Source organism: Anolis sagrei, chromosome Y (assembly GCF_037176765.1).
Source record: "Anolis sagrei isolate rAnoSag1 chromosome Y, rAnoSag1.mat, whole genome shotgun sequence".
Classification (NCBI taxonomy): Eukaryota; Metazoa; Chordata; class Lepidosauria; order Squamata; family Dactyloidae; genus Anolis; species Anolis sagrei.
In genome coordinates, this window is record NC_090035.1 from 46,763,244 (window position 1) to 46,775,867 (window position 12,624).

Here is a 12,624-nt window from a genome sequence, read left to right on the forward strand (position 1 = left end):
GCAGATTTTCTACAGCTTGACGGTTTAACCCTCTGTGCTAAGCCCAGCCTCTATACTCCCTGATGTTAATGGGAGTGTTAGGGAATAACAAGATTCATACAAAAGAACAAAAATTGTTCAAAATTATGATCCTAGCAGGACAAACAGTGATAGCTTGGGGATGGAAAGATGAAAAAATAGATTATAGAAAAACTGGAACAACAATATTTATGATCAGGTCCAATCTGAAATCATAGCATATGTAATCTGGAAAAATATAACAGTAAAGGTAAAGGTTTCCGCTTGACATTAAGTCTAGTCATGTCCAATTCTGTGGGGTGGTGTTCATTTTAATTTCTAGGCTGAAGAGCGAGCGTTGTCCTTAGACACCTCCAAGGTTATTTGGCCAGCATGGAGCACCGTTACCTTCCTGCTAAAGCAGTACCTATTGATTTACTCACACTTGCATGTTGGCAGAAGCTGGGGCTAACAGCGGAAGCTCACCTTACTCCCTGGATTTGAACTACCGACCTTCTGGTGAGCAAGTTCAGCAGCTCAGTGATTTAACCTGCTGCACCACCAGGGGAAATATACAGGGGGATAAAACAAGAAATTAAAAATAAATGGAAGATATATATAGAAAGTGGTGAAATTAAGGAAATTGTGTGCATAGTTAAGGGTAAAGATATAGGGAAATTATGTGGTCAGGGGAAAGGGTGATGGGGGTGGGGATGAGGTGTGTTAAGAAGTAATATAAAATGTAATACAATGCCATTGAAAAGAAAAATGTATAAAAGGAGAAGGTGCCAATAAAAGAAATGTTAGATGAAAACAAGATGTTCATACGTCTGAGCAATAATGGAAATTAAGTGTAAATACAGTGATGTAAAGTTGAAATAATTTTAAAAATATTGGAAAAATATATTTAAAAATGACTTGGGTATTATGCCTGGAATGGGTAGTGGTGTTGCCTTGTTTCTTATTCCACTCCAGATAGCAAAATTCCTTGATTCGGCCTCTCCAGATAGCAAAATTCCTTGATTTGCCCAGCAAATAGATCGCCCCTCCTTCTAGGGAAGGAAATGTGGCATAATGTAAAATAAACCATGTGTAGTTCACATTTGATCAGCCCACATGCTGCCTTGCCAGAGAAGGAAAATATGCCACACGGTTCTGGCTCAACCTACCTGTCCGAACGCGTCTCCTCCTATGAACCAGTTAGGACATTAAGATCGTCTGGGGAGGCCCTGCTCTCGATTCTGCCGGCTTCACAAGCACGCCTGCCGGGGACGAGAGACAGGGCCTTCTCAGTGGTGGCCCCTCGGCTGTGGAACGCCCTTTCTGCAGATATTAGATCGACCCCCCTCCTTGCTGGCATTCGGGAGGAAAGTAAAGACTTGGCTGTTTGAATAGGCATTCGACTAAGCAGTGTGATTGATTGACTGACTATCGGAACACGGAATATCGGATAATGAGTTTGGATTCTGATTTCATTGATGAGACCTGATGGATTTGTTATATTGATGTAGTGATGTATTGATATTGATGTTTAATTATTTGTGATGCTATTGCTTTTAAATGCTTAATGATTTTGTATTGTGTATACCTAAATTGTTGTAAACCGCTCTGAGTCGCCTAAGAGCTGAGAAAAGCGGTATACAAATAAAGTAAATAAATAAATATAAATACAATAAAGCAGATTACAAACATACAAAGTGCCAAGTCATGATTTTCATACTTCTTAGTTTCCCATAGTAATTATTCAGATTGCTAGATTGAGATTGAATTCCATATTACTCTACTCCTCAAATAGCTGTGTACAAAGCCAGGTCTTTAGCTTTTTTTCCTGAAGACCAGGAGGGATGGGACCAGTCTAATGTCATTGGGGAAGGAGTTCCACAGCTGAGGGGCAACCACCAACTAGGTCCTGTCTCTTATTCTCACCAGTCGCACTTGCGAACGGGGTCGGACGGAGAGCAGGGCCTCTCCAGCAGATCTTAAAGCTCTAGTTGGCACATAAAGAGAGATGCATTCAGACAGGTAAGTTGGACCAGAACTTTATAGGGCTTTATAGGCCAAAGTCAGCACTTTGAATTGGGTCTGGTGGCAAACTCACAGCCAGTGGAGCTATCGTAATGGGGGGTGGATATGTTCCCTGTACGCTGCTCCAGTGAGGAATCTGGCTGTCGGCCGTTGGACTCTTTTGAGCTTCTGGGCAGCCTTCAAAGGCAGCCCCGCGTAGAGCATGTTGCAGTAGTCTATTCAAGATGTAATGAGAGCTTGATCCACCGTGGCTAAGTTTGACTTCCTAAGGTATGGATGCAACTGGCGCGCAAGTTTTAATTGTGCAAAAGCTTCCCTGGCCACTGCCGAAACCTGGGATTTCAGGCTCGGCAAAGAATCGAGGATCATTCCCAAGCTTCAAGCTTCTGTCTTCAGAGGGAGTGTGTGACAATGTGTAACTTTTATTCCTTTGGTTATGTGTAATTTAAACAGTAGTTTATGGATGGTAAGTATGGGGGATTATGTTTTGTTGGAGATGGTGGCTTGGCGTTAGCTGAGTTGCCATAGCAACAGGGGCGGAGCCAACTGCCTCTTCACGGGGCAGCTGTTTTGAAAGTCAGTCAGTAAGCCGATGAGCTACTGAGAAGACTGAGTTTCTGGGTGGAGATTCAGGGAATATGTCAGTAAGCCGGTGAGCTACTGAGAAGACTGAATCTCTGGGTGGAGATTCAGGGAATTAATTGGTGACCAAAGGGGTTACAGAAAAGGACCCGGTAGTGATAAAACTACAGGGGGTTATTGATTCTGATTTAAGAATCAAGGTTTGGCTGGAAGCCAGTTCTGTTAATAAGCCTTTTAGCTTATTTGTTTTATTAGGACAGTTGTCCAGAAGAGTTACATCTGCTTATAGAAACCTCTTGAAGTCTGCCTGAGATTACTCATGAAACCTTACTAATGTAACCAGTCAAGATTTGTGCCTCTTGTGAAGAAACAGTTAAACATGTTATACTCCTGTTTAAAATAAACTTGTTACTGTTTTCCTCAAGCCTTGCCTGATACAGTTTCTCTCAAGGCAACAGCCTACATAAGAAGTAAGGTCAAGCCAGGGACAGTGGGCGCTACGCTATCAAATGAATAAAGCCTTCTGTAATTAATAGACCCTTTATAAAATAGCTCCTAAGCTGATATTGATCGTTGCCCAGCTTTCCTCACACATTAGGTGGCAGTAAGCTTTTAACCACACTTCTTCACAAATTGGTGGCATTCGGTGGCATTAAAATGGTCTTCTTTACAGAGTGTAATCCCATTCAGCATAGTGTGTAACCCTATGCCCGGTTTGGTCTTTCAACTGACCAGGAGTACCTCTGTCTTGTCTGGATTCAATTTTAATTTGTTCGCCTTGTCCAGACCATCACAGGCATTAAGCACATCAGACTCAAAAATCAAAGACTTCCATATTTCTGATTTATTCATTTTGTTCTCTGAAGAAAAGGAAGAATTGCACATGGTTCACAGCCTGAGCCTTGGGTTTGTAGGCACTTCAATATTAAAGCAGTTTAACACCACTTTAATTGCCATGACTCAATGCTTTGGCATCCGGGGAGTTTATTTTCTTGTTTGATCCATCCTGGCAAATGAGATCCTTTTTAAGCCGCTTTAAGTCACCTTGAGAAGAGAAAAAGTGGGGTATAAATAAACATAATAAACACAATAAACACAACAACAACAACAACAACAACAACAGTTCTAAATGCTTGGGAAGTGTTCGACTTGTGATTTTGTAACATGATATCCAGTATATATATCTTGTTTGCTGTGACATACTGTGTTTTTATGTCAGTAAAATAATAATAATTCTTTTTAGGTTGGCGTTGTTGGGAGGACAGGTGCTGGGAAATCTTCTCTTGCGATGGGTCTTCTAAGACTAGTGGAAGCTGCTGGGGGAGAGATCGCAATTGATGGGATCAATATCGCCCAAATAGGCCTGCATGATCTGAGAAGCAAAATCACAATTATTCCTCAGGTAGGAGGTCAGCTTCTAATGAAAATTACCCATAGGTGAATAGGACTTGCAAATAAAAATACTGCAGTATAAGAATCATTCCATCTCATATTGCCAATCAGTTAGATATGCCTGTATCCATAATACTCTATAACATTCCCTTTGCTACTTACTCCCCTCTCCCATCGCTCACCATTATGTGCCCACTATGCACTATGACACACATCCCTGCTTTAGTATTTTTTGTAAAATCTAGCTGAAAGTGTAGAATTGTGGACACCCTCCCCATTTGGCATCATGGAGAAGAAGAACTAAAGAAGTTCCTGGACCATATCAACAACATCCACCTAAACAGTCAATTCACGCCAATTAGTCAGATAGTGTGAAGGAGGGTAAATTTACTGCCACCAGATCTGTGAGGAAAGCCGGGCAATGATCAATATCAGTTTAAGAGTTGGTTTATAAGGGACTATTAATTACAGAAGTATTTATTTGATAGCGTAGCGTTTAATGTCCCTGGTTTGGTTTTTCTACTTATGCACGCTGTTTGACTTAGGAGAAACTGTATCAGGCAAGGCTTGAGGAGAACAGCAATAATTTTATTGGAACAAGCAAGGTATAACAGATTCGATTGTTTCTTCACAAGAGGCACAAATCTTGATAGGTTACATTAGTAAGGTTTCATGAGTAACTTTAGGTACAGACTTTAAGAGGTTTCTATAAGCAGATGTATCTTTCCTGGACAACTGTCCTAATAAAACAAATAAGCTAAAAGGCTTATTTAACAGAATTGGCTCCCAGTCTTCCCTATAGTTCTCTAACTATAGTATTCCTGATGGTTTTCCACACACCTCAGGATCAACTACCTTCTCCTGTAACTCTCTGGTCACAGACTGCCACTTTCAAACAGCTGCGTCGTGAAGTGACAGTTGGCTCCGCCCCCGTTGCTATGGCAACTCAGCTCAAGCCACCACCCACCATCTCTAACAAAATATAATCCTACATACTTACCATTTATTAACTACTGTTTAAACAACACATAACCATAAGAATAAAAGTTACACATCATCACAGATAGGAACAAACAAAGTCATTAAACTTTGGAATACTGTAAGAGATGAGATCACATACTTTCCTTTGGGAAGGAATTGGATTTTCACCTTCATATGTGACTAGTTTTTAAAGGCTATTTTAAGCATATTTATTATATTTTCATCCATTTTTGTCACACGGTACTATTTAATTTTTTTTAACTTTTGCACTTTTTAAACTTGACTAAAGTGTGGGATTGTTATTCTCTAATATAAAATAATTCCATCTAAAGTATCTTCGATTCCAAAAGCAAATTGATTCTTATCATGGGTGTTCACGTTGATCTTTCTCTCTTCTTATAGAGTCCCATCTTTTTCTTGTTTTTTCCCCCTCTGAGCCTGTATTATAAACGTTCCTTCTAATTGTTTTATTGGTTTATTTATATATACTCCATTCCCCCCCCCCTAGTTTTAATAATACCCATCCATTTACATATCTCAGAGTCGGTTTCTTTTGTTAATATGATAGTAATACATATGTCAATAGTTATTGTATTAGTCCAGCATTTCTCCACCTGGGGTTGGGACCCCTGGGGGGGGGGGCTCATGAGGAGGTGTCAGAGGGGGTCATCAAAGACCATCAGAAAACATCATTGGTGGGGTTCAGAATGCTCTTTGATTGTAGGTGAATTATAAATCCCAGCAACCACAACTCCTAGACGTCAAGGTCCACTAGTGTTCATATTTGGGCATATTGAGTATTCGTGCCAAGTTTGGTCCAGATCCATCATTGTTTGTGTCCACAGTGCCTCTGGATGTAGGTGAACTACAACTCCAAAATTCAAGGTTAATGCTTACGAAACCCTTCCAGTCTTTTCTGTGTTAAGGGGTTGTGGCATTAGGAAAATTGAGAACCACTGTATTAGTCTATTCTATGAAGATTCCGTATATATAACTCTCTCTACATAGATATGTTTCTATAATATCCACATCACTGAAATTTTATACATTGGTATTACGTTATTAGAAATATTAACCCAAGAATTATCTTCAGTCTTTTGGGTTTTAGAATACAGAATACATTCGTATATTTTTCATATTATTTTTAGTTCACAAATCATGTTATGATCATCTTTTTTTTTTACATAGTTCATATCGACACCGGGCTTCTCATGTGAGCCATGACAATCAGAGGCAGCCATAGGTAATTTTCAATGGTAAGCAAACAGTATTTTGGCGTCCCCTCCCCCCCCCCCCAACCAATCATTGATATATATTTTCTGTTTGTCGTGGGAGTTCTGTGTACCATATTTGGTTCAATTCCATCATTGGTGGAGTTCAGAATGCTCTTTGATTGTAGGTGAACTATACATCCCAGTAACTACACTTGCTGCATTTGCTCCCTTGCCTGGCCCGCTTTGGGTCCGGAGGCATGCCTGAAGACCCCGGCATGTGCACCAAAAGTCACCTCTTCTCCTGACTTTCTCCTCAGCCATTGGGACCGAGAGAGAGACAGAGACAGAGACAGAGACAGAGGTGGAGACACCCATCTTTCCTGAAGGTAGGCGCAAAAACAAAGGAGGGAGCGGAGGTGGGAGATACCTCCAGCCAGAGGGTCTCTCTCTCTCTCTCTCTCTCTCTCGGTCCCAATGGCTGAAGAGAAAGTCAGGAGAAGAGGCAACTTTTGGTGCGTACGCTGGGGTCTTCAGACACGCCTCTGGACCCGAAGTGGGCCAGGTACGGTGGCTCCGCCCCTTGGCCCACCTGCGGATTGGGGAGAGGAGAGAAGGTGGGTGGAGCGCTGGGGGATGGGGAAAGGGAGCCGGTCATGGGGAAGGGATCGAATGCGGAGAACGATTGAGTGCCGCCTCTCCTCGCGCACCCAGTGGCCGGGCGGAGCAGGAACGAGAGGGGTTAGGCAATCCTTCCCACCCAACCAGAAAGAAAACCCCAAATATTTGCCCTTTTCTAAATTTTTTTTAGTTTTCTTGCCTTTTGAATAAATGTCACTTTTTTGGGAAGAGGATCGCCCGGCAGCGAGGCAAGAAAGCGGAGGCTCCCCCCGGACTGCTAGGGCTGTTGTGAGCTGAGGGGGCGCTCCTCAAGTGGCGGTCGAGGGGCATTTACAGAGGCGCCTCTGTGCCCCTGGCAAAAAAAAGTGTTCTGCGACCGCTTACTTCGCACAATGGATGAGCCGCCCCTGATGACAATGGAGTGGAGTGCGCTAGTGAGCTCTTGCCTTGCATCTTGTCTTTAGTCTCATATTAACATTGCATTAGAACTTGTCTCATCTTTTTTCAACTTTGCTTAGGATCCTGTCTTGTTTTCTGAATCCCTGAGAATGAATTTTGATCCCCTGAATGAACACTCTGATGAGGACATCTGGGCGGCTTTGGAGCTGATGCTCCTGAAGAACTTTGTTTTGCATCTCCCTGGTCAGTTGGCCTATGAGTGCTCAGAAAGAGGTGGAAATCTCAGGTAAGAAATAACTGGGTGGGTGGGAAAAGAAAGGTTCTTCTTAGGGTTTTGACATTATAAGTGGATTGAAAGTCTCATTCTTGTGTCCGCTTCCCTTTGGTCTCCCCCCTCTTAGAATGATTACTTCCCACTGAACAGATCATCCCACTGGACATGCCGAATGTTTGGAAGAGTAGATTACTATACATTAGGCCTGGGTAACTACGGAAAAATTTGTTTCTAAAACAATTTGTATTTGGGGGGGGGGGTTGTTTCGATATTTAAAATAATTACAAAATTTTCCTTTTAAAAAGTTTGATATTTACGAAATTTCGTAAATGGTAAAAAATTAACGAATCGATTTCTGAAACAATAACGAATCGATTCGTTAATGGCGGACGCGACCGCGAAATACGCTAAAAAACCTCCAAAACCTTCTGAAGCTTCCCTCTCCCTCTGTTGTTGACTGTTGGTGTGATATTATAATTTTTTTTTCACTAATTAAACCATAAAACTGGCCCAGACATGCGGAAATAATAACGAAACGACCTCAAAACAATAACGAAACGAATACAATATCAAAATACAAAGCATTTACAAAACGTTTTTGAAAATTCGCTTTTTTAAATAATTGCTCCAGAATGGTTCGTTATCGTTTTGTAATTGAAAAAATTAACGAATTATTAACGAATTACGAATTAACGAAACGAAACCGCCCAGCCCTACTATACATCTCATGCATACTTTTCCTAATTGGTTCTAGCATAAACACATGGGAAAAGTTTATGAAACTGCAAAACTTTGTCTTTGCAGTTGGGACATCCTGCTATAGCACATTTTGCTTTAGTTTCTCAATGATTGAATATCTTGTAGAGTCTCCACCAAATTAACATAATTTGTGGGCACAAAAACAAAGTTTCTGGAGCATAACAGCTACTTTCAAAGTAAGGACTACACAATTAAACAGGAAATAACACTTGCAAACTAGGAACATATTTTCATTATTATTATTATTATTATTATTATTATTATTATTATTATTGTTAGAGACTGGGAATTTAGGGTGACAGGGACCAGAGGGCAGGGAGAAGATGAGATTCCGATGAGGTTTTTCAACAAGGCTTTATTTCAAGTTGATCAACATTGAGATGAACAGCCCATGACCATTCAGGTCAAAGAACAAAGACTGTCCATCCTTTGTGGCATACTTAACAAGTTTTTATATCGAACTGGTAAAAACAACACGCAAGCAACTTTTGATTGGTTCTTCTGTTTTCTAACGTCAAAGCCTATTAATGATCCTGTTGAATGTCTGACCCTGAGCTGTGGCTTACCTATCTGCAAGTTTGCTTATCCATGACTGAAAGAATTTTAGGGAATAAGGGAATGAGGGAGTGCATTTGCTTGTGTGTGACTGAACAAAGAACACAGAGAATAATCATTCTTTCTCTATGCTCCAGCAGGCCTTGGTAAGACAGGGATTCTGGGACTTGTAGTTGCTGGGATTTTATTTTTCTAAATCAGGTCTCTCTCATTATTAATATTATTATTCAGAGGCAAGATGGCCATCTGTTGAGGGTGATTTGATTGTGCTTTTGTTACATAGCAGAATAGAAATTGGAGTAGATGGCCCTTGGGCTCAACCGAAGGAAGAAGAAGGTGAGGGAAGGAGGTGTCTGAGGGAAGTAACACATGGCACACACAACACACAGAAAGAAGGAAGGAAGGAAATCCCCCAGAAAGTGCATGAGACAGAAATGAACACAACATACTACCAATTTTCCCTCCTCCGTGAGCAAAAGGGAATGGTGGAGCTTTTTCTCAAAGGGGCATTTCGATTCCTTTCACAAATTGCGTAATTGTATCATTTTAAAGCTGAGAATGAAAAATACTATCACATGACAGAATTGGCCATTTTGCCCATCTCTATCAGAATAATTTGCAAAATTATTGCCAACCAGCTTAGAAATTGTTTGAAAATTTCTAAGCCTATATAATGCGATGAACACAGTAGGTTTCTGTTTCTTAAGAGAGTGGCTCAGTAGTATTTAATTAAGGTGATGAAGTGATGTGTCTACTTTTATTATAAATGTGTATGTGTGTGTATATATATATATATATAATATATTATTGTGATATGTGAAATAGAGAAACATACAACCTTCAAAATTCAAACCATCAAATTACAAATATTATTTCACTAGTCCCACCACCTCTCCATTCTCACCCATTCACCCTTAGAGAAAATACTGTGTTTTCTGATTGTCTTCAGTGACCCCTCTGACCCCCCCCCCCCTCGCAAACCTCCAGGAGTCCCAACCCCATTGGCAAATTTCTACACCTTCTTTACTGATTCTTTCTCGAAACAAGCCCAGTAGGCATATATCTGGGTTTTTCTTAACCCCTTTAGACATTATTTTATTAGTTTCATTCATCACTTTTTTCCATTTTTTTAACTTCTTTACATGTGCACCAAACATGGAAGAAGGTTAGTTTTAATTTAACTTAATGCCAGATTTTTAACTGAACATCATCTGAAGGTATTGCATAATATTTACCCAAAGCACTCATAAATCCATGGCATTACAAAGCTGTAAGAGGCCACAAGAGCCAGTTAACCACCAATTCCCAATCCACTAACAGTAGCATTAACAACCTCAGATATGCAGATGACACCACTCTGATGGCCGAAAGCGAGGAGGAGCTGAGAAGCCTTCTAATCAAGGTGAAAGAAGAAAGCACAAACGCTGGGTTGCAGCTAAACATAAAAAAAAAACAAAGATTATGGCAACAAGAATGATTGACAACTTTACTTTAAAGTTTTTGAAATGCTCCGAATTCAATTGTGTTTTAACAGCATAGCTTGACAGTTGTCAGGGGAGGTTTTGGACATCGGACAAGGAGCAAATAAACAGTTTCTTGTGCAACACCCAAAACAAGATATACATGCACATAAACCCACTTTTAGGATTTCAGCCTCTTTTACATACATGTCTTGTATTTGGTTGCCCTCAAGAGCTGGCTTTTGATTGATTCATCTCCAATTATTCTGCATAAAAATACATTTTTTAATATACTGGTTAGCTTAACAAAAACAATAAGAAGTCTTATGACAACTATTACTTACTCCCCCCCCCCCCCTCCTGCAAGTTTTTAGCACAGTGGGTTAAGCTGCCAGCAGCAGAAAATCTTGCTGATTGAAAGGTTGGCAGTTCAAACCCGGGTTGAGGTGAGTTCCCACTGTCAGCCCAGCTTCTGCTCACCTAGCAGATCGGCAACAGCAATGTGAATAGATAAATAGGTACCGCTTTAAGCGGGGAGATAATAAAAAGGCACCCATAAGGACATGCTAGTGATTCAATTGAGAAGACGTCTATGGATGACAAAGCTCCTCTGCATGGAAGATAGAGCAACAGCACCTCCATGTGGCTGGAGTCAAGCACCACCTCCAGATGCCTGAGATGGGAAAAAATGGGAAAGCCTTTATACCTCTGTTTATGTATAATCTGTCCTTGTTAATTGTGTAACGGCATTGAATTTCTGTCATATAAGTGTTCTGTAATCTGTCCTGAGTCCCCCTGGGAAAACATAATGGAATATAAATAAAGTATATTATTATTAGTATATTATTATTACTTTTATGTATTTGTTCCTTAATTCCATATGGAAATGTAATGCTCATCTGATTTTGCTATGACTAGGAAGATATCCTGATGTTAACATTTCTTTTAATGTTTTCAGGATTATCATTATGGAAAGTGGTCAAGTGGCTGAATTTGACACTCCGCAGAATTTAATAGCCCTGAAGGGACTATTCTACAGAATGGCCAAGGAGTCGGGGCTGGTGTGAGGACTGAATTCAAGGGATAGGTGGTTGATCAAGAAGATCAATGGAAGAAACAAACCAGAATTCACTCTTTGCTAAGCCTCGACAAAGTCAATATGATGGCAACATTGCTCTTCCCCATATAGCATTGTTACTCAAAGCGTTGGTCCCTGGATTGGCGTCAGTCTCTCAGCTACCGATGAGTTTCCAGGAAAGAATAAATGAACTGTAGCCAATAGACATAACTAACTATAGTGCCGGTCCATGGAATACTGGGAAAAAATAATTGCAATGTGAGATAAGGCTGAGAGCTACTGATTTATATGACATAGGAGATATTATGAGGAAAAGAGATTAAAAGATTGGGGGTCACAGAAGGTACACAAATGTCCATTGTCGCCTATGAAGCTTACTTGGGACCTTATCACATTGGGATATAATGTTTATATCAGTTTGCATCCTGTATTTTTTTAGGACTGGATGCATACTGTATTGAGATGGGATGCATACTGTCCTCATTACATCTGATTATTATTACGATTCTTATTATTTCAAAATACTGAGCTTTGACTCATAGTAGTACGGAAGGCTGGCTCCTCCAAATCCATTCAAAACAACCCCTGCATCACTCTATGACCTTTTAAAAAGTATGGGATGCATACAGACTTTCCTATTACACACAAAAACAGTGCTTCAGTAATGAAATAATCTGCAGTATTTCAAAAAACATTATTAGAATAGATTAGAATTATCAACATACACACAGTGTCGATTGCAAATCAAAGCAAAGTAGTCAATACACATTTACAATTATTGTTGAGTACACTTGTTAAGCAGTTATCATTAGCAAATATCACAGTAGTTATTATTAGCAAATATTGTTAAGTAAATATTACAGATATCAATTATTCCAACCTATGTGTCTTCAATATGATTGAACTGGAATATATGCATCTCCACAGCCATATAATCCAGTTCAATGCAGTTATGGATATCTACTAGGCCTGGGTAACAACGGAAAAATTTGTTTCTAAAATCGATTCGTTTTTTTGGGGGGGGGGGGTTGCGTTTCGTTATTTAAAATAATTACAAAATTTTCCTTTTAAAAAGTTCGATATTTACGAAATTTCGTAAATGTGAAAAAAATTACAAAACATTAATGAATCGATTTCCGAAACAATAACGAATCGATTCGTTAATGGCGGACGCGACCGTGAAATACGCTAAAAAACCTCCAAAAACTTCTGGAGCTTCCCTCTCCCTCTGTTGTTGACTGTTGGTGTGATATTATAATTTTTTTTCACTAATTAAACAAAAAAACAACC

At 40.0% G+C, this 12,624-nt stretch overlaps 1 pseudogene; it reads left to right on the forward strand.

Annotated features, from left to right (window-relative positions):
- The window catches only part of LOC137095615 (ATP-binding cassette sub-family C member 6-like), an 89,594-nt pseudogene extending 78,105 nt beyond the window's left edge, over positions 1–11,489 (forward strand).
- Positions 11,490–12,624: the final 1,135 nt, after the last annotated feature.